The 22044-nt window shown below is 43.0% G+C and overlaps 1 protein-coding gene across 6 annotated transcripts in view; it reads right to left on the reverse strand.

Moving 5' to 3' along the window:
* kcnab2a (potassium voltage-gated channel subfamily A regulatory beta subunit 2a) overlaps positions 1-22044 on the reverse strand; it is a 271332-nt gene that overhangs the window by 178926 nt on the left and 70362 nt on the right. The window contains exon 1 of one of the 6 annotated variants that reach the window (XM_080215001.1): positions 18679-18747. The exons of the other annotated variants lie outside the window; for them this stretch is intronic. The gene's annotated coding sequence lies outside the window, so the exon portion shown is untranslated. Of the gene's footprint in view, positions 1-18678; positions 18748-22044 lie in introns of those variants that run through there. 6 annotated transcript variants of the gene reach the window in all.

Consider the following 22044-nt stretch of genomic DNA (forward strand, 5'->3'; position numbering starts at 1 on the left):
AAAACCCAGTCTGCAGGTGCGGCAGGTGATCAAGAAGGCGGATGGAACGTTGGCCTTTATAGCGAGGGGGATAGAATATAAAAGCAGGGAGGTCTTGCTGCAACTGTACAGGGCACTGGTGAGGCCACGGCTGGAGTACTGTGTGCAGTTTTGGTCCCTGTATTTGCGAAAGGATATATTGGTCTTGGAGGGAGTACAGAGAAGGTTCACCAGGCTGATGCTGGAGATGAGGGGGTTGGACTATGAAGAGAGATTGAATAGACTGGGTCTGTACTCAGAGTTTAGAAGGCTGAAGGGGGGGTCTTATAGAGACCTACAAGATAATGAAGGGGCTAGATAGGATAGAGGTAGAGAGATTCTTCCCACTTAGAAAGGATAGCAGAACTAGAGGGCACAGCCTCAAAATAAGGAGGAGGGCAGTTTAGAATGAAGTTGCGGAGGAACTTCTTCACTCAAAAGGGTGGTGAATCTCTGGAATTCTCTGCCCATTGAAGTAGTGGAGGCTACTAATGAAGTAATGGATGCAGATTAATGACCTCAGTCTCACTTTTGTGAATACTAATCTTGTGAACGGTAATTTATCAAAGAGGCTCCAGAAGAGCTCATCTGTTGATGTAGTAGCATCTAGCCAACAGGGATATGAGAGGGGAATACAAGGATGCACAAAATACTGGATGGGACAGAAAGCACTCGTATAGAAAATAGAAGTTAATAAACGAAGTTGGAGTAAGGGAGAAGGAAAGACTTCTAGATCTGGATTACTTGCACGTATGTGAATGCACAAAGTATAATAAACCGACTCAGATTGTTTGTGGAAATATGATGCATCAATAACAAGAGACCTGGTTCAAAGAAGAGTAAGAAAGCGTGTAAATATTTCTGGTACAGGTGTTCAGAAAATATAGGAAAGGAAGGAAAGGTGGAGGGGTGGTGGCATTGATTAAGGAGAGCATTGCAGTGTTGGAGAAAGTTGATCTCCCAGAGGACAGAATCAATTTGGCCAGAACCAAGGAACCAATACAGTGCACATACATTCCTTGGTGTCATCTATAGATTGACTACGAGTAGGAAGGATGTAGAAGAACAGATCTGCAGGGTAATTATAGAGATTGAAACATTATAGAGCAATTTTAATAGGGGGCTTTAATCACCTGAATGCAGACTGGGACAGTAGTGCTATAAAGGGGCAAAAGTTCTTGGATAATATCGAAGAAAAGTTTCTGCAGCAGAACGCGTCTAGTCCAGCAAGAAAGGATGCATTGCTGGACCTGGTTCTTGGAAATAAAGTGGGCAAATAGATCAAGTGTCAGTGGAGGAACACATAGGAGATGGTGATCATTGTATTTAAAAGATTTAGGATGATGATAAGAAAGGAAAATAGATATTCCAGAGTGAAAATAATTAACACAGGGAGACCTAACTTCAAATGGGGAAAGAATGGAACTGGGTCAGTTAGATTGGAATGCTAGGTCAGCAGGAAAAACTGCAGCTGAACAAGAGGCTACCTTCAAAATAGAAATGGTCTGTACACAATCAAGGGTAGTCATGATGTGGATGTGCTGGTGTTGGACTCAGGTAAACACAGTAAAAAGTCTGACAACACCAGGTTTTAGTCCAACCGATTTATTTGATAGTAAACTCACAAGCTTTCGAGGGGACTCCCTCTTCGTCAGGTGAATGGGGAGTCCCCTCGAAAGCTTGTGAGTTTACTATCAAATAAATCGGTTGGACTAAAACCTGGTGTTGTCAGACTTCTTACACAATCAAGGGAACAGTAGGGCAAAAAAATTCACAGCTCCTTGGATAAAAAAGGAGATAGAAATTAAAATAAAGCAGGTAGTGTGTGCTTATGATAGGTGTCAAGTAAAAAATACAGTTGAGAACCAAGACAAATAGAGAAGGTTCAGAGGGGAGGTGAAAAAGCACATTAGAGAAGCGAAGCGAGATCATCAAAGAAGACAGGCAGCCAACATGAAGGGGAATCCTAAAGTCTTCTATCGACATGTCAATAGTAAAAGAATTGTAAAAGAAGAAGAACCAATTAGAGACTTAAATGGAGATATACACATGAAGGCGGGGAACACATGGCTGAGGTATTAAAGAGAAATGCAAATATTCATTTAACGAGGTAAATGCTACTCAGGACACGGTGACAATCCAGGAAATTCTGTCCTTAGAAGAGTTTTAAATTGATATGCGGCAAGTATTTAATAGAATGACGGTATTGAAAGTTGACAAGATACCAGGACTGGATGAGATGAATCCAAAGATATTGAAGGAAGTGAGAATGGAAATTGCAGGGGCAGCCTTCTCTTGACTTGGGAGTGCCAGAGGATTGAAGAATTGAAAATGTTACACAGTTGTTCAAAAAAGGTCGTGAGGGTAGCTCCAGCATTTACAGACCAGCCAATTCAACATCAGTATCAGGCAAGCTTCTGGAAAAATTATTTGGGATAGAATTACTTGTTACATGGAAAGATAAGTTGATTAGGAAGAGCCAGCATGAATTATTAAAGGGGAAATCATATTTATCTAACTTAGGAGTTTTTTGAGACGGTAACAGAAAAGGAACGGTAACAATGTGGATACAAAATTGGTTGAATAATTGGAAGCAGAGGGTAACGGTCAATAGATATTTTTCGGATTGGAAGAAAGTTTGTGGTGGTGCCCCCCACTCGGTATTGGGACCTTTGCTTTTCCTGATGTATATTAATGATTAAGATCTTGCTGCACTTTTGGAATATTGTGAAAAGTTTTGGGCCCCATATCTAAGGAAGGATGTGCTGGCCTTGGAAAGGGTCCAGATGAGATTCACAATGGAATGAAGAGCTTGTCGTTTGAAGAACTGTTGAGGACTCTAATCTAGAACCAGAGGGCATAACCTCAGGCTGCAGGAACAATTCTTTAAAGCAGAGATGAGGAGAAATTTCTTCAGCCAGAGAGTGGTGACTCTGTGGAACTCTTCGCCGCAGGAGGCTCTGGAGGCCAGGTCATTGAATGTCTTTAACTCAGAGATAGATAGGTTCTTGATTAATAAGGAGATTAGGTGTTATGAGGAAAAGGCAGGGCACTGGGGACGAGAAAAACATCAGCCATGACTGAATGGCGGAGCAGACTTGATGGGCCTTGTGGCCTAATTCTGCTCCTATGTCTTATGTGCAGGGGTCAGTTTCAAAGTTTGCAGATGATATAAAACTTGTAAGTATTGTAAACTATGAAGAGGACAGTGTAGAGCTTGAAAGGGACATAGACAAATTGAGTGGGCAGATAGATGGTGAATGAAGTTCTCGGAGGCTATTTCCCAGGGTTGAAATGGTCGCTACGAGGGGACACAGGTTTAAGATGCTGGGGACCAGGTACAGAAGAGATGTCAGGGGTAAGTTTTTCACTCAGAGGTGGCGAGTGAGTGGAATCAGCTGCTGTCAGTGGTGGTAGAGGTGAACTCGCTGGGGTCTTTTAAAAGACTTCTGGATGAGTACGTGGGATTCAATGGGATTGGGAGTTACAGACACGTCTATGGCCTGGTAGGTATGGATATGATCGGTGCAACTTGTGGACTGAAGGGCCTGTTTGTGCTGTAGTGTTCTATGTTCTAAGGCAGAGAAGTGCGAGGTGATGCATTTTGGTAGGAAGAATCTGTAAAGACAATATAGAAGGTGCAAAATTCTAAAATGAGTGCAGGAGCAAAGGAACCTGAATGCATAAGAACATAAGAAATAGGAGCAGGAGTAGGCCATCTAGCCCTTCGAGCTTGCCCCGCCATTCAACAAGATCATGGCTGATCTGGAGTGGCTCAGTTCCACTTTCCCGCTTTCTCCCCATAACCCTTAATCACCAAAAACCTATCTACCCGCCTCTTAAATATATTTAGTGAGGTAGCCTCCACCACTTCAACAGGCAGAGAATTCCAGAGATTCACCACCCTTTGAGTGAAGAAGGTCCTCCTCAACTCCGTTCTAAACTGCCCCCCCCCCCCCCCCTCCACTTATCTTGAGGCTGCGCCCTTTAGTCCTGCTGTCCTTTGAGCGGGAAGAACCTCTCCGCCTCGACCCTATCCATCCCTTTCATCATCTTATACATCTCAATGAGATCCCCCCTCATCCTTCTAAACTCTAATGAGTACAAGCCCAGTCTATTCAGCCTCTCAACTCCGGTATCAGCCTAGTGAACCTCCTCTGCACTCCCTCCAAGGCCAAAATATCCTTGCTTAAGTGCAGCGACCAAAACTGCACACAGTACTCCAGCTGCGGCCTCACCAGTGCCAAGTACAGTTGCAGCAAGACCTCCCTACTTTTATATTCAATCCCCCTCACTATGAAGGCCAGCATCCCATTTGCCTTCCTGACCACCTGCTGCACCTGTAGGCTGGGTTTTTGCGACTCATGCACAAGGACCCCCAGGTTCCTCTGCACCATAGCATGCTGCAGCTTTTCGTCCCGTAAGTAGTAGTCCTTCCTGCCATTATTCCTACCAAAGTGGATAACCTCACACTTGCCAACATCGTATTCCAACTGCCAGGTCCTCGCCCACTCGCTCAGCCTTATTTAGATCCCTCTGCAGACTTTCCACACCCTCCACACAATTTGCTGTTCCACTTACCTTTGCGTCATCAGCAAATTTCGACACCTTACACTCGGCTCCCTCCTCCAGATCATCTATATAAATGGTAAATAGCTGAGGCCCCAGCACCGATCCCTGGGGCACTCCACTAGTCACCAACCGCCAATCCGAATAGCACCAATTGACACCCACTCTCTGCCTCCTATTTGACAGCCAATCCCCTATCCACGCTAACACCCTACCCCCAACTCCATGCCCCCTAACGTTCTGTAATAACCTTTTGTGCAGCACTTTATCAAACGCCTTCTGAAAATCGAGAAACACCACAGCCACCAGTTCCCCTCTATCCACTGCACTAGACACACCCTCATAGAATTCCAATAAATTCGTCAGACATGACTTCCCCTTAACGAAACCGTGCTGCGTCTGCTCTATCAAACAATTCTTCTCAAGATGCCTCGCTATTTTCTCCTTGATTACGGATTCAAGCATTTTTCCTACAACAGACGTTAAACTAACCGGCCTATAATTCCCTGCCTTTTGCCTGCTACCCTTTTTAAACAGTGGCGTAACATTAGATGTTTTCCAATCTTCTGGCACTTCTCCAGAATCCAGCGAAGTTTGGAAAATAATCACCAAGGCATCCACTAATACCTCTGTCATTTCCTCCAGAACCCTTGGATGCATTCCATCCGGTCCTGGGGACTTGTCCACCACCAGTCCCTCTAGTCTGTCGAGCACTGCCTCTCTAGTAACAATGATCTCATTCAGGCCCTCCACTCCTACCATCTTTCCATCGTTAACACCCAGTAAACTATTCGCGTCCTCCTCCTTGAAGACTAAAGCAAAGAAGTTATTCAAGGCCTCAGCCATTTCCTCATCCCCCACCACTAAATCTCCCCTCTCATCCTCCAACATGCACCCTAGCCAGCCTTCTCCTTTTTATATATTTATAAAAACTCTTACTATCCTTTTTTATATTTAGCGCTAGCCTAGATTCATAGTTTATCTTTCCTTTTTTTTAAAATCAACTTCTTCGTCATTCTTTGTTGATATTTAAACCTCTCCCAATCCTCTTCTTGCCCACTACTCTTAGCCACTCTAAATGCATGAGCTTTTAATTTAATACTCTCCTTTATCTCCTTCGTTATCCACGGCTGATTATCTCTTCTCCTACGATCCTTTTTTACCATCGGAATAAATTTCTGCTGAGCACCAAGAAAGATCTCCTTAAAGATGCATGTATGCATAGGTCAGGACAGGTGGAGAGCACACTCATTCAGGGCTTTATTAATAGGGATATGCGGTAAGAGCAAGGAGGTTATGCTGAACTCATACAAGACACTAGTTAGACTTCAGCTGGAATATTGTGCATAAGTCTGGGTGCCACACTGTAGGAAGGATATAAATGCAATAGAGAGTGCAGAAGTTTACAAGAATGGTTCCAGGAATGTAAAACTTCAGTTATAAGGACAGATTGGAGAGGTTGGGAAAGTACTCTTTGGAGAGAAGGTGGCTAGGAGGTTTGCTAGAGATTTGATTTATTACTGTCACATGTACTGGTATAGAGTAAAAAGTATTGTTTCTTGTGCGAAAAACAGAACGCATACTCATACATAGGGAAAGAAAGGAGATAGTGTAGAAATTTGTGTTACAGTGATAGCTAGGATATAGAGAAAGATCAACTTAATGTGAGATAGGTCCATTCAAAAGTCTGATGACAGCAGGGAAGAAGCTGTTTTTGAATCGGTTGGTACATAGAGTTATACAGATTTATAGCATGGAAACAGACCCTTCAACTTATCCAGGCTACCCCTTTTGTTTTTAAATCCTAAGCTAGTCCCAATTGCCCACTTTTGGCCCCTATCCCTCTATACCCATCTTATCCATGTAATTGTCTAAATGCTTTTTAAAAGACAAAATTGTACCCGCCTCTACTACTACCTCTGGCAGCTTGTTCCAGACACTCATTCTGTGTGCGAAACAACTGCCTCTCTGGACCCTTTTGTATCTCTCCCCACTCACCTATGCCCTCTAGCTTTAGACTCCTCTACCTTTGGGAAAAGATATTGACTATTTCACTGATTCATGCTCATTATTTTATAGACCTCTAAAAGATCACCCCGAAGCCTCCTACAAGCCAGAGAAAAAAGTCCCAGTCTATCCAGCCTCGCCTTATAACTCAAACCATAAAGTCCCAGTAGCATCCTGGTAAATCTTTTCTGCACTCTAATTTAATAATATCCTTTCTATAATAGGGTGACCAGAACTGTCCACAGTATTCCAAATGTAACCTTACCAATATCTTGTACAATTTCAACAAGATGTCCCAACTCAAAGAACAAAGAACAAAAACAGCCCAGGAAACAGGCCCTTTGGCCCAACGAGCCCATGCTGCCATTTTAACATTACCAGTCCCCCCCTCCACCCATGACCCTTATCTATTGTTTTATGGCAATCCACATTAAGGGAAACTAATTTAGGGACAATTTATTACTTCCAATCAGCCTAACAGCACATCTTTGGGGTGTGGGAGGAAACCGGAGCACCTGGAGAAAACCCACGCAAGCACGGGGAGAATGCGCAAACTCCCACAGACACTGGCCCAAATCCATGTGTCTGCACAGCAAAAGGTGATAATCACTGAGCTGTCATGTTGCCCAGCATCTGGTCCAGTTTAAGCACACACTAACGACATGAAGCACGAGGGCAATCTCGAACATTCAAGAGCAGCCCAAGTACGACCCATCGCGTGTATGCCCCTCGTTGGACAAGGCGGACCGACGTAAAACCTGTGAATTAAAAGAGAAAAAACATTATCATACCGTATCCATTTACATTACCAGGGATGTCCCAATGCTAATGAACCTTATTTAAATCAATCTCCTATATCCTCCCATCTCCAACCCACTCATGTGCCTGTCTACGTTACTCTTAAACAACTCTAGTGTGCTTGCCTCCACCACCTTACTTGGCAGAGCATTCCATACCCCCACCACCCTCTATGTGAAAAACCTCCCTCTAATATCTGTGTTATACCTCTCCCCCCTCACCTTAAGCCCATGGCCCCTCATACTGTGTGTCTCTAACATAGGAAATAGCTTACCTCTGTTTACTCTATCTATACCCTTCATAATCTTATATACCTCTATTAGATCCCCCCTCAGTCGCCATCTTTCAAGGGAAAACAGCCCCAATTTGTTCAATCTTTCCTCATAACCCAGTCCTTCCATACCAGGCAATATCCTGGTAAACCACCTCTGCACTCTCTCCAGAGTCTCCACGTCCTTCTGGTAGTAAGGTGACCAGAACTGGACACAGTACTCTAAATGCGGCCTAACCAACATTCTATACAACTGCAACATTAGACTCCAGCTCTTATACTCTATACCCCTTCCTATAAAGGCTAACATACCATAGGCTTTCTTCACAACCTTCTCCACTTGTACTGCCACCTTCAAAGACTTGTGCACTTGCACCCCCAGGTCTCACTGCGTTTCTATACTCTTTATGGGCTTACCCTTTATCATATAACTCCCCCCTACATTATTCCGGCCAAACTACTACTCTGTCTCCTCTTACCAAGCCAGTTCTCAACCCATCTAGATATCTGGCCACGTATCTCATGAGCCTTAATCTTTTCTACCAACCTACCATGAGGGACTTTGTCAAACGCCTTACTGAAATCCATATAGACGACATCAACGGCTCGTCCTTCGTTGACCGCTTTTGTCACCTCCTCAAAAAATTCTACCAGATTCGTAAGGCAGACTTCCCCTTTACAAAGCCATGCTGCGTATCCTTAATCAGATCGCAATGCTCTAAGTGCTCATACATCCTATCCCTGAGAATCCTCTCCATCAACTTGCCTACCACTGACGTCAAACTCACCGGCCTATAGTTACCCGGGTTATCCCTCCTACCCTTTCTAAACAACAGTACCACGTTCGCTATCCTCCAGTCCTCTGGGACCTCACCTGTGTCCAAAGAAGAGACAAAGATTTGCGTCAGAAGCCCAGTAATCTCATCTCTCGCCTCCCTAAGCAGCCTAGGATAAATGCCATTGGACCCCGGAGATTTATCAGTTTTAATGCTACCAAAAAGCCTAACACTTCTTCCCTTGTAATCGATAGTTCCTTCAATTGGTCTACAGCTCCCTCGATGACCGTAGCAGACGTCAAGCCCCTCTCCTTCTTTGCAATACCGATGCAAAGTATTCATTCAGGATCTCCCCCATTCCCTCAGACTCTAAGCACAATTCCCCCCCTCTGTCCCTGAGAGGACCGACTTTTCCCCTAGCCACCCTTTTGCTCCTAACATAGGAGTAAAACGCCTTTGGATTTTCCTTAATCCTACCTGCCAAAGCCATTTCATGCCCCCTTTTTGCCGAAACTCCCCTTTTGAGATCCCTCCTACTCTCTCTACTCCTCCAACGCTCTCTCCGTTCTCAGTTGCTTAGACCTGACATACGCCTCTCATTCCTTCCTGACCAGGTCCTCTCTATCTCTAGTAATCCACGGCTCTCTAATCCTACCTTTCCCATCCTTCTTCCTAACCGGCACATGCCTTTCCTGCACCCATTTCAGTTTTCCCTTGAAAGACTCCTACATGCTGTTCAATGAAACCAGGCATGCCGAATGCCTTCTTCACCACTCTGTCCATCTGTGACTCCACTTTCAATTGTAACCCCTAGGTCTCAGGTTTGAGATTCTTGCTCCCAGTGTGGACAAGAATGAGGACTGCAAGGTGGATGAGCAAACTGCCCACAGTACAGTGGTGCAGGGAGTGGTTGAATTGGAACAAGTAAAGAGAAATGTAGTGGTAATTGGGCATAGTGTAGTGAGGGGCATAGACACGGTTCTTTGTGACAAGGATAAAGAATCCCGAAGGTTGTGTTGCCTGTCTGGTGCTCGGGTCCAGGATGTCTCATCTGGGCTGCAGAGGAACCTGGAGTGGGAGGGTAAGAATCCAGTTGTCATGGTTCATGTAGGTGCCAATGACATAGGCAAAACAGGAACTAAGGATCTGCAGAGTGAGTATGAGAAGCTAGGAACCAAATTAAAAAGCAGAACCAACAAGGTGGTAATCTCTGGATTACTATCTGAACCACGGGCAAATTGGCACAGGGTCAATAGGATTAAGGAGGTGAATGCATGGCTCAAGGTTTGGTGTGGGAGGAATGGGTTCAAATTCATGGGGCATTGGCATCAGTATTGGGGCAGATGGGACCTGTTCAGATGGGATGATCTTCATCTGAATCGTGCTGGCGAATCGCATAACTAGGGCTGTAGATAGGGCTTAAAACTAACTGGGGTGTGTGTGTGTGCGCGCGTGCGTGCATGCATGCAGGGGTAGAGGGAATTACAAAATCAAAAGTAAAGGAGAGGGTACAAGTGCAGGTTAATGTGGAGGACATTCCACTAATTAAAGGAGTAGAGAGCACGGGAGAGGTTAGTAGCGTTTCTACAAATTGGGTCCAGATAAAGGCTGGCATAAAGACACTTTACCTGAATGCACGAAGCATTCGAAACAAAGTGAATGAGTTGATGGCACAAATCAGCACAAATGGTATGATCTAGTGGCCATTACAGAAATGTGGTTGCAGGGTGACTGGGACTGGGAACTGAATATCCAGGGGTATCAGACATTTAGAAAGGATAGACAGGAAGAAAAAGGATGTGGGGTAGCTCTGTTAACACAGGGTAATATCAGGGTGGTAGTAAGAGAAGATATAGGGTCCAAAGAGCAAAATGTGGAATCGTTGTGGGTGGAGATAAGGAATAGCAAGGGGAGAAAGTCACTGGTGGGTGTGGTCTATAGACCCCGAAATAATAACTTTGAGGTGGGGTGGGCTATAAATAAGCAAATAATGGATGCGTGCAAAAATGGAACGGCAATAATTATGGAGGATTTTAACCTGCATATTGATTGGTTGACTCACATAGGACGTAGTGGGCTTGAGGAAGAGTTCTTGGAATGCTGTCGGGATAGTTTCCTTGAACAGTATGTAATGGAACCTACGAGGGAGCAAATTACCTTAGATCTGGTACTGTGTAACGAGGCAGGTAGAATTAGGGATCCTCTTGGGACAAGTGATCACAATATGGTTGAATTTCTGATGCAGATGGAGGGTGAGAAAGTAGGGTCCCAAACTAGTGTCCTCTGCTTGAACAGAGGGGAGTATGATGAGATGAGGGTGGAATTGGCTAATGTAGATAGGGGGCGCAGACTGGTTGGTAGGGCAGCTGAGGAACAGTGGAGGATTTTTAAGGAGGTCTTTTTCAGTACTCAGCAGAAATATATTCCTGTGATAAAGGAGGACTGTAAGAAAAGGGATAACTAGCTGTGGATATCGAAGGAAATAAAGGAGAGTATTATATTAGAAAACCGATGCGTACAGAGCGGCTAAAAATAGTGGGGAATTAGAAGATTGGGAAAGATTTAAAAAACAAAGAATGACTAAGAAAGCAATAAAGAAAGGAAAGATAGATTATGAAACTATACTAGCTCTAAATATAAAAAATGATAGTAAAAGTTTTTACAAATATATAAAAGAGGAGGAGACTGGCTGTAGTGAATGTTGGACTCTTAGAGGACGAGAGGGGGGATTTAACGGTGGGAAACGAGGTAATGGCTGAGACTTTAAGTTTTTTGTGTCGGTCTTCACGGAGGAGGACACAAATAGCTCACCGAATATTAAAGAGAGGGTTGGTAGGAGATGAAGTCCTTAATACAATTACTGTTACTACAGAGGTAGTGCTTGGTAGACAAGTCCCCGGGACCGGATGGAATGCACCCCAGGTTCTGAAAGAAATGGCAGAAGTAACAGCAGATGCATTAGTAATTATTTATCAAGATTCGCTGGACTCTGGGGAAGTCCGACAGACTGGAAAATAGCTACTGTCACGCCGCTGTTTAAAAAAGGTAGCAGACAAAAAGGTGGCTAACTATAGGCTGATTAGCTCAACGTCCATAGTTGGAAAAATGCTAGAATCCATCATTAAAGAAATAGCAGGACACCTAGAAAAGAACGGTTTGATCAAACAGACACAGCACGGATTCGTGAAGGGGAAGTCGTGTTTGATGAATTTACTGGATTTTTACGAAGATGTGACTAGTGCAGTAGACAGAGGGGAACCGGTGGATGTGGTGTTTTTAGATTTCCAGAAGGCATTCGATAAGGTGCCTCACAAAAGGTTGCTGCAGAAGGTTAGGGTACATGGAGTTGGGGGTAAAGTGTTAGCGTGGATTGAGGATTGGCTATCTAACAGGAAGCAGAGAGTTGGAATCAATGGGTGCTTTTCTGGTTGGCAGTTGGTGACTAGTGGTGTGCCGCAGGGATTGGTGCTAGGGCCTCAACTGTTTACCAAACACACAGACGATCTAGAAGAGGGGGCTGAGTGCAAGGTAACAAAATTTGCTGATGACACGAAGATGAGTGGAAAAGCGAACTGCATGGAGGACGCGGAAAGTCTGCAGAGAGATCTGGATAGGCTGAGTGAGTGGACAAGGACCTGGCAGATGGAGTATAACATTAGCAATGAGAGGTTATCCACTTTGGAAGAAATAATAGTAGGATGGAATATTATTTAAATGGTGAAAAGTTGCAGCATGCTACTGTGCAGAGGGGCCTGGGGGTCCTTGGGCACGAATCGCAAAAACTCAGTCTGCAGGTGCAGCAGGTGATCAAGAAGGCGAATGGAATGTTGGCCTTTATTGTGAGGGGGATTGAATATAAAAGCAGGGAGGTCTTGCTGCAACTGTACAAGGCACTGGTGAGACCGCAATTGGAGTACTGTGTGCAGTTTTGGTCCCCTTATTTGCGAAAGGATATATTGGCCTTGGAGAGAGTACAGAGAAGGTTCACCAGGTTGATACTGGAGATGAGGGGGTTAGCTTATGAGGAGAGATTAAATAGACTGGGCCTGTAGTCAGTGGAATTTAGAAGGCTGAGGGGGGATCTTATAGAGACTTACAAGATAACGAAGGGGCTAGATAGGGTAGAGGTAGAGAGATTCTTCCTGCTTAGAAAGGATAGCAGAACTAGAGGGCACAGCCTCAAAATAAGGGGGGGGGGGGTGCAGTTTAGATCAGAGTTGAGGAGGAATTTCTTCACTCAAAGGATGGTGACTCTCTGGAATTCTCTGCCCATTGAAGTGGTGGAGGCTACCTTGCTGAATATATTTAAGTCGCGGGTAGATAGGTTTCTGATAGACAAGGGAATTAAGGGTTATGGGGAGAAGGCAGGAAAGTGGAACTGATCCACTTCAGATCAGCCATGATCTTGTTGAATGGTGGGGCAGGCTTGAAGGGCTAGATGGCCTACTCCTGCTCCTATTTCTTATGTTCTTATGTCTTTTTGTTCTATAACTCTCCCCAACGCCCTACCATTAACTGAGTAAGTCCTGCTCTGGTTCGATCTACCAAAACGCATCACTTCACATTTATCTAAATTAAACTCCATCTGCTATTTGTTAGCCCGCTGGCCCAATTGATCAAGATCCCTTTGTAATCCTAGATAGCCTTCTTCACTGTCCATTCTGCCAATTTTGACATCAACTGCAAACTTACTAATCATGCCTACTAAATTCTTATCCAAATCATTAATATAAATGACAAATAGCAGCACCAATCCAAGGCACACTGTTGGTCACAGACCTCCAATTTAAAAAACAACCCTCTACAACCATCCTCTGGCTTCTGTCATCAAGCTAATTTTGTATCCATTTGGTTACCTCACCCTGAATCCCATAAGAAATTTATTGGAGTTCTATGAGGATGTGTCTAGGGCGGTGGATAGAGGAAAGCCGGTGGATGTGGTCTTTCTTGATTTTCAGAAGGCGTTTGACAAGGTACCTCACAAGAGGTTACTGCAGAAGGTAAGGGGGCATGGAGTTGGGGGTAGGGTGTTAGCATGGATAGAGGATTGGCTGTCAAATAGGAGGCAGAGAGTGGGGGTTAATGGGTGCTATTCGGATTGGCGGTTGGTGACTAGTGGAGTGCCCCAGGGGTTGGTGCTGGGGCCTCAGCTATTTACCATTTATGTAGATGATCTGGAGGAGGGAACCGAGTGTATGGTGTCGAAATTTGCTGATGACACCAAGATTGGTGGAACGGCTAATTGCGCGGAGGGTGTGGAGAGTCTGCAGAAGGATCTAGATAGGCTGGGCGAATGGGCCAGGAAATGGCAAATGGAATTTAATGTTGGCAAGTGCGAGGTGGTCCACTTTGGTAGGAATAATGGTAGGAAGGACTATTACTTACGTGGCGAAAAACTGCAGCAGGCGACGGTGCATCAGGTGGTCAGGAAGGCGAATGGGATGCTGGCCTTCATAGTGAGGGGGATTGAATACAAAAGTAGGGAGGTCTTGCTGCAGCTGTATAGGGCATTGGTGAGGCCGCAGCTGGAGTACTGTGTGCAGTTTTGGTCGCCGTACTTACGCAAGGATATTTTGGCCTTGGAGGGAGTGCAGAGGAGGTTTACTAGGCTGATACCGGAGTTGAGGGGGTTGAGCTATGAGGAGAGGCTGAATAAACTAGGCTTGTACTTGTTAGAGTTTAGAAGAATGAGGGGAGATCTCACTGAGACATATAAGATGATGAATGGGATGGATAGGATAGAGGTGGAGAGACTCTTCCCGCTGAGAAAGGACAGTAGGACTAGGGGGCACAGCCTCAAGATAAAGGGGGGGGGTGGTTTAGAACGGAGTTGAGGAGGAACTTCTTCACTCAAAGGGTGGTGAATCTCTGGAATTCTCTGCCCGTTGAGGTGGTGGAGGCTGCCTCGCTAAATATTTTTAAGACGCGGGTTGATGGGTTTTTGATAAGAGAGGGGATTAAGGGTTATGGGGAGAGGGCGGGAATGTGGAACTGAGCCACGACAGATCAGCCATGATCTTATTGAATGGCGGGGCAGGCTCGAAGGGCTAGATGGCCTACTCCTGTTCCTATTTCTTATGTTTCTTATGTTTAAGATTTAACCTTATGCAACAATCTACTATGTGTTACCTTGTCTGAGGCCTTGCTAAAGTCCATGTAGACAACATCAACTGCACTACCCTCATCTACCTTCTTGATTACCCCTTCAAAAAAACTCAATTAAATTTGAGAGACATAATTTTCCACTTATAAAGCCATGCTGACTGTCCCTAGTCAGTTCTTGCATCTCTCATTGCCTGTCTCTCAAACTACTTTTTAACAATTTACCCACCACAGATATGAGGCTCACCCAGCCTGTAGTTCCCAGGCTTTTCCCTGTAGCCCTTCTTAAACAAAGATACATCACTTGCCACTCGCCAATCTTCACGCACCTCACCTGTGACTATCGATGATTCAAATATCTCGGATAGCGGACCCACAATTTCATCCCTAACCTCCCACAGTATCCTGAGGTGTACTTAATCAGGTCCCGGGGATTTATCTACCTTGATGCACTTTAAGACTTCCAACACCACCTTCACTGTTATATGTACACTCCTCAAGACATTACTATTTATTTCCCCAAGCTCCCTAACATCCACGCTTTTCTCAACAACGAATACTGATGAGAAATATTTATTCATTTAGGATCTCACCCATCTCTTGTGGATCTGCACATAGATTACATTGTTGATCCTTAACGGGTCCAACTCTCTCCCTAGTTACTCTTTTGCACTTTATGTATTTGTGGAAGCTCTTTGGATTCTCCTTTGCCTTATCTGCCAAAATAATCTCACGTCCGTTTTTACCTCCTGATTTCTCTCAACTCTACTCCTACACACTCTATACACTTCAAGGGATCCACTTGATCTCAGTTGCCTATGCATGTCATGTGCTTCCTTCTTCTTCTTGATCAGGGCCTCAATATCCCAAGTCAGCCAGGGTTCCCTATTTCTACCAGCCTTGCCCTTCATTCCAAGAGGAATGTGCTTACCCTGAATCCTGGTAACGCACTTTTGAAAATCTCCCACTTACCAGACATCTCTTTGTCTTTCCACAAACTCCCCCAATTAACTGTTGAAAGTCCCGGCCAGATACCATCAAAATTGGCCTTGCCCCAATTTAGAATTTTAACTTTTGGACCAGACCTATTATTCACCATAGGGCATTGGTGAGGCCGCAGCTGGAGTACTGTGTGCAGTTTTGGGCGCCGCACCTGCGCAAGGATATTTTGGCCTTGGAGGGAGTGCAGAGGAGGTTTACTAGGCTGATACCGGAGTTGAGGGGGTTGAGCTATGAGGAGAGGCTGAATAAACTAGGCTTGTACTCGTTAGAGTTTAGAAGAATGAGGGGAGATCTCATTGAGACGTATAAGATGATGAATGGGATGGATAGGATAGAGGTGGAAAGACTCTTCCCGCTCAAAAAAGACAGTAGGACTAGGGGGCACAGCCTCAAGATAAAGGGGGGGCAGTTCAGAACGGAGTTGAGGAGGAACTTCTTCACTCAAAGGGTGGTGAATCTCTGGAATTCTCTGCCCGTTGAAGTGGTGGAGGCTGCCTCGCTAAATATTTTTAAGAAGCGGGTTGATGGGTTTTTGATAAGAGAGGGGATTAAGGGTTATGGGGAGAGGGCGGGAAAGTGGAACTGAGCCACGACAGATCAGCCATGATCTTATTGAATGGCGGGGCAGGCTCGAAGGGCCAGATGGCCTACTCCTGCTCCTATTTCTTATGTTCTTATGTTCTTATGTTCTATCTTAAAACTAAGGGAATTATGGTCACTGGTCCCAAAGTGATCCCTCACCTGTCTTCTGTCACCTGCCCTTCCTTATTTCTCAAGAGGAGGTCAAGTTGTGCCCCCTCTCCAGTTGGGCCATCCACATACTGAATGAGAAATTCCTCCTGAATACACTCAACAAATTTCTCTCTATCCAAGCCACTGACACCATGGCTGTCCCAGTCAGTGTTTGGAAAGTTAAAATCCCCTACTATTACTACCATATTTTTCTTGGAGTTATCTGTAATCTCCTTACATATTTGCTCCTCAATTTCCCACCGACTACTTGGGGGCCTATAATACAACCTTATCAAAGTGATTTCCCCCTTCTTATTTCTCAGTTCAACCCATATAGACTCAGATATATCCCCTGCTGTGATGTTTTCCTTAATCAAAAGTGCAACTTCCCCCTCCTCTCTTACCTCCTGTTCTATCTTTCTTATAGTATCTGTATCTAGGAACATTGAGCTGTTCTTCCCTCAGCCATGTTTCAGTAATGACTATAATATCTCAGTCCCATGTACTCATCCATGCCCTGAGTTAATTTGCCTTACCCATCAGGCCTCTTGCATTGAAATAAATGCAGTTTAATCTGGACTTCCCTTGCTCTCTGTCTTGCTTTTACCTGATCTGTCTACTACTAGGATTCCTGACACTGCCCTTACTATTTAATGTGGTCTCTTTCACTTCTCTGCCGTCCCCAACCTTCTCTTTTATCTCCTTACTGCTTAAGGCCCCACCCCAAGCTTAAACCTTCCTGGGTGGCTCTAGCAAATCTCCCTGTCAGGATATTAGTCCCCTTCCAGTTCAGGGGTAACCTGTCTCTCTTGAACAGGTCAGCCTTTCCCTAGAAGGGACCCTGATGATCCAAAAATCTAAATCCCTGCTCCAGCTCTCAAGCCACGCTTTCAACTACCTAAATCTACATGATCTCAAATGTTTAAAACTATGAGGGAAATGACAGATCAGATGGGGGAAGCTGTTCCCCATTGTAAAAGGATCAAGACCAACAGGGCACAGATTTAAGGTGATTTGCAAAAGAAGTGAACGTGATATGAGTAGTAACTTTATCCACATGCTTCAGCTCTAGAATGCACAACCTGAAATGTGGTGGAGGCAGGTTCAACTAAGACATTCAAGAGGGCATTAGACAATTGTTTGAAAAGAAAAAGGGGGCTGCTGGGAAATGGCAGGGGAGTGGCACTAAGCCATAATGCTCATTTGGAGGGCTGGTGCAGACAGAATGGGTCAAATGGCCTTCTGCACTGTAACAATTCTGTGTTTCTGTCCAGGCATGTACCTTTTTCACAGAGTGATCAAAGTTTGAAACCCTCTCCCACTAAAAGCAATAGATGCTAGCTCAATTAAGACTAAGATTTTTGCTTGACAACACATAAAAAGATACTGAAGGGTGGGCAGTTGAAGGTAAAATGCAGATAAGCCACAATCTCACTGAACTACAGAACAGGTTCAAGGGCTCAATGGCCTAGTCTTGCTCCCATGCTCAAGTTCTTTGTTGCTCTCAGCTCCCATTCTCGCAAACATGAATCAGCATTTTTCTAAAAATAGTAACCATGCTATTGTATGTATATTTCAGAAACAAGAAACCGCTTAGATTTTCTATTCCTGTAATATTAGATTGCTGAACTGAAAATCAATAGCGCTGAGCCTGATTTTTTTTTTAAACAGTGGAATGTTATATTTGTCTGAGTAAAACATTTATGGCATTTTGTATTTTATTCTTCCTTTAACTTGCTTGAAAGAACGTCAAAATCTAACCAAGGGTATGTATCAACTCCCTACCCCCCCAACCAAGGAGCAACAATGGTAGGAGACTGCACTCTCTATAGCCCACACATACTCTGCATCATATTTTAAATCCCAATCTACTGATCTACAGAATTGACACAAGATCTTTTTAAATCCTAGAAAAGCAAAATTGGAATTTAAGCCATTATTAAAACGTAATCAATTTAAAATAAGGTAAAATCTGCATGCATCAATTTGTCTATCTGACTGACAATGTTATGGCTGCTGAGTATATGCCTGCCTCTGCACTGCAGCATTTGACTGAACTTGCAGAAGCAGTCATTTAAAACATGTGAGGTTCCTTAGTACCAACACCAAAACCAGTTGTACTATAGAGAACAATTCCAGTGAAAACCATGTGATATGCAGCATAAATGCTTTAAATGTACAATCTTTAAGAAACATTTGATCACAAATCTGATTCATTCTGGCAGGGAAAACCAAAACAGTTACTTAATAGAGCTCAGCTTTAAAAGGACTGACACAACTACAACTCTATCAAACTACTACACAAAACATCTACTACAGCAGATTCCATTTAACTTGGAATTCAATTTTGTACCTTTAGTTAGCTTGCTGATTCAGATAATTTTTAATACATGCAGTACATACGTATTTACTGCAAACAGCTTGCAAAATAAGCAGATAGAGTTATTTGGTGAAGAACCCCTTTGCAGCAGCAGATGTGGCCGAACTAGGAGTCCTGTAGGAGGTGCCAGAGGAAAGCTTACAGATATAAAACAATGACTCGTACTTTGCATATTTCAAGGAAACAGAACTGCAGTGCTGATTAACAATTCTTGCAGTTGCTCCTTAAACCGACAACAGGCACAGGGCTGTACAGCATACCATCAATGAAGCATTAGCTGTTCTTTTGCTTCTTAGTAGTTTATTTTTTTAAAGTTCTTTATTTACTTACGGCAATGTAAATTGTATTTGTGAAGTGATTATTAAAACAAGATGAATAACAGGTACATCAATATTAGTTCTATTAAAGTTGTTTTACCCATTACTGGGAAGTGTTCCTAGTTTTGCAATTTTTTTCATTTTTATTATCAAATAATGAATGCAGAATGCTACATATAATGAACACAAAAAAAAACTTGAAATGTTTTCATTTGAAAAAAGAGAAGAGAAATGATTAAACTGAATTTCTGAAATACAATTATTTAGAAATTAATTAATTGTTTGTCCCTGTTTCGTAGGTAGTTAGGTCTTCTGAGAAACTATTTCATTTAGGTTGACGCAACTTCAAAACACAAAATATGGGGTAATATTGCACATTGGTGGAAAAGACAAGGCTGAAGTGATCACAAACATTTTCAATCAAAAGAGCTGAATGGATAATCCATTTTAGTCTCCTGCATCTAAAAATGCAATGCAGCAAATCATCAAGGCTTCTTCAACAGCATCTCCCAAACCACAATCTCTGTCATCTAGAAGGATGAGGGCAGCAGGTTCATTGGTATACCGCCACCTCACTTAACGCACCATCCTAACTTGGAAATATATTATCGTTCATTGTCACTGGGTTAAAATCCTGAAACTTCCTACCTATCACTACAATGGGAGTACCTTTGCCACATGGACTGCAGCAGTTCAAGTGGTTCACCATCACTTTGTTAAGAGCAAGTAGGGTTAGGCAATAAATGCTCGTCTTGTTAACAATGCCCACGACCCTTGAATGAAATTTTTAAACAGTCAAAGAATCCTAACCCATACCCTAGAGTTCCATTAAATAATTCTAGAGTTATTTTATCCAAAACTGGCTTGTAAATAGAGCAGTTATTGAAACAAACACACAAGAGGTTCAGATGACTCAACTGAAAATTGCTTGGATTATCTGTTAATTGTAAAGGGGTAATTAGCTTTGCTGTTATTCTACAGGACTTTGGTAAGGTCACAGCTGGCAGTTTTACTTGTCTTACCTAAGGATTGGTAAGAATCCTGCAATGAAGGTTCACTATATTAATTATGATGAGAGGATTGTCCTATGAAGACAGATTGAGTAGAATGGACCTATATTCTCTAGAGATTACAAGAAAAAAAAAGGCTATCTAAATATAACATACAAGATTCTGAGGGGCCTTTACAGGATAGATGCTGAAAAGCTTTTTCCTGGGCTGAAGAATCTAAAACCAGGGAACATTAGTTTCAGAAAATGGATCAGCAGGTTGTGAATCTTTGGAATTCTCAACCCTAAAGACCTGTAGCTGTAGGGTCATTGAATATATTCAGACTAAGATTGTTAGATTTTTGAACTCTAGGGGAATTAAGAGCTATGGGGATTGGACTGGAAAGTGGAGTGAGGTTGAAGACCAGCTTTGGTCCTCCGAATGGTGTTGCAAACATCAACATAGCCTACTTCTGCTTCGTTAAAGTAAGGTAAAAGACTGCCTCTGGACTGTTTAGATTAAGCTATTTAATTAAAAGCACTGGCTAAAACACCTTCAAAAGAGGAAAAAAAGTAGACTATTCCATGCTAGACCATGTGAAATGCACTGAACAGAGCAGGCATAGCTATTTTAAACAAGAATGTAATCACTACAGGAATAGTTCAAATGCTCTTTTTAATCTAAACTGCAATATCTATTTCCTCCATTTTCATAAATATGAGAAAAACTGCCACAAGATAGTGTTCTTGTTGCTTAATTTGCATCTTTCAATTTGAGCGTAGCAGAGATTCTCTTCTGCCCCCTTGGCTTTGAACAACTATCTACAGTTCCAGCCGGGACACCAACCGTGACTCAGTATTCAGACATTCAAGTCATTAGCTGCAAGGGAGAGATAGTGTAGTTCAAAAGAGGAACTATATAAAAATATTCAATCTTCCACTGACTGAAGATGGCACAAAGCTCCATATAAAGTTGCATTCCTTTTTTTTGCAGGTCAAATGAACCTAAAAAAAAACAATAAGGATAAAAAATGTCTTCTTTTTGTGAAATAATGGCAGCTATTCAATTATTATCCAACCATTAAATTATCCCTTTCTGGCTTTCTCACAACTTTCCACTAACAGTAATTTACACCACCAGAAAATACATTTTCAATAGCCAGAGCAGCATCCTAGTCAAGAATTAAGAGCCCTGACATTCATACTGCACAGCAATATTGATTTATACAGATTCAGTGTATAATTTCCACTATTGTAGAGCTCATCACCAGCATGAAAAGCACATAGGTCACCAGACTGTTTGAATTTCCCACAAATAAAGACGGAACATGCTGGAAATACTTAGCACTTCTGACATCATCTGTGGAGAGAAAGAACTGGTCGTCGACCCAAAATATTGGCTGTTTCTCTTTCCACAAATGCTGCATGACCTGCTGAATATTTCCAGCATCTGCAGTATTTTTCCTTAGAATTTACAACATCTTAATTTTTAATAAAATGGCACAGAATCTCTTGAATAATCTCTTGTAATAACAATAAAAAATAACAATTTGATACAGTAATAGCTTAGCTTCATGAGGAGTACAAAAATTACTTTCAATTACATTTCCAAACAAGGAACAAATACCTGATATCAGCAGACAAAAGAGGTAGAAATCTTATGTCATCAAGACCGAATTACATATTACAGTTAACTATCTCCATAAACTCCTCTGCAGTAACTCATCAACCCTCACCTCCAACAACTCAACCTTTAAAACTTCTTAGTCGTTGACGTGGTCAACCACACCTGCCTTATCAAATTCTTCTCCTCCGTAATCCAGCTCAATGGGATTTCCCCCACTTAATTCCTCACTTATCCAACCATTGTTGAAGGATCTCTGGCAATGACTGGTGTAGTGGTACTGGACTAGTAATTCAGAGACCAAGATCGAATCCCACCACAGCATGTGATGGAATTTGAATTCAATAAAAAGTTTAATGATGATCATGAAACCATTGTCAATTGTCATAAAAAAACCCACTTGGTTCACTAATGTCCTTTAGGAAAGGAAATCAGCCATCCATAACGTAGACATATAACT

This window comes from Carcharhinus amblyrhynchos, chromosome 30, assembly GCF_965287045.1.
Source record: "Carcharhinus amblyrhynchos chromosome 30, sCarAmb.v2.hapA, whole genome shotgun sequence".
In the NCBI taxonomy this organism is placed as follows: Eukaryota; Metazoa; Chordata; class Chondrichthyes; order Carcharhiniformes; family Carcharhinidae; genus Carcharhinus; species Carcharhinus amblyrhynchos.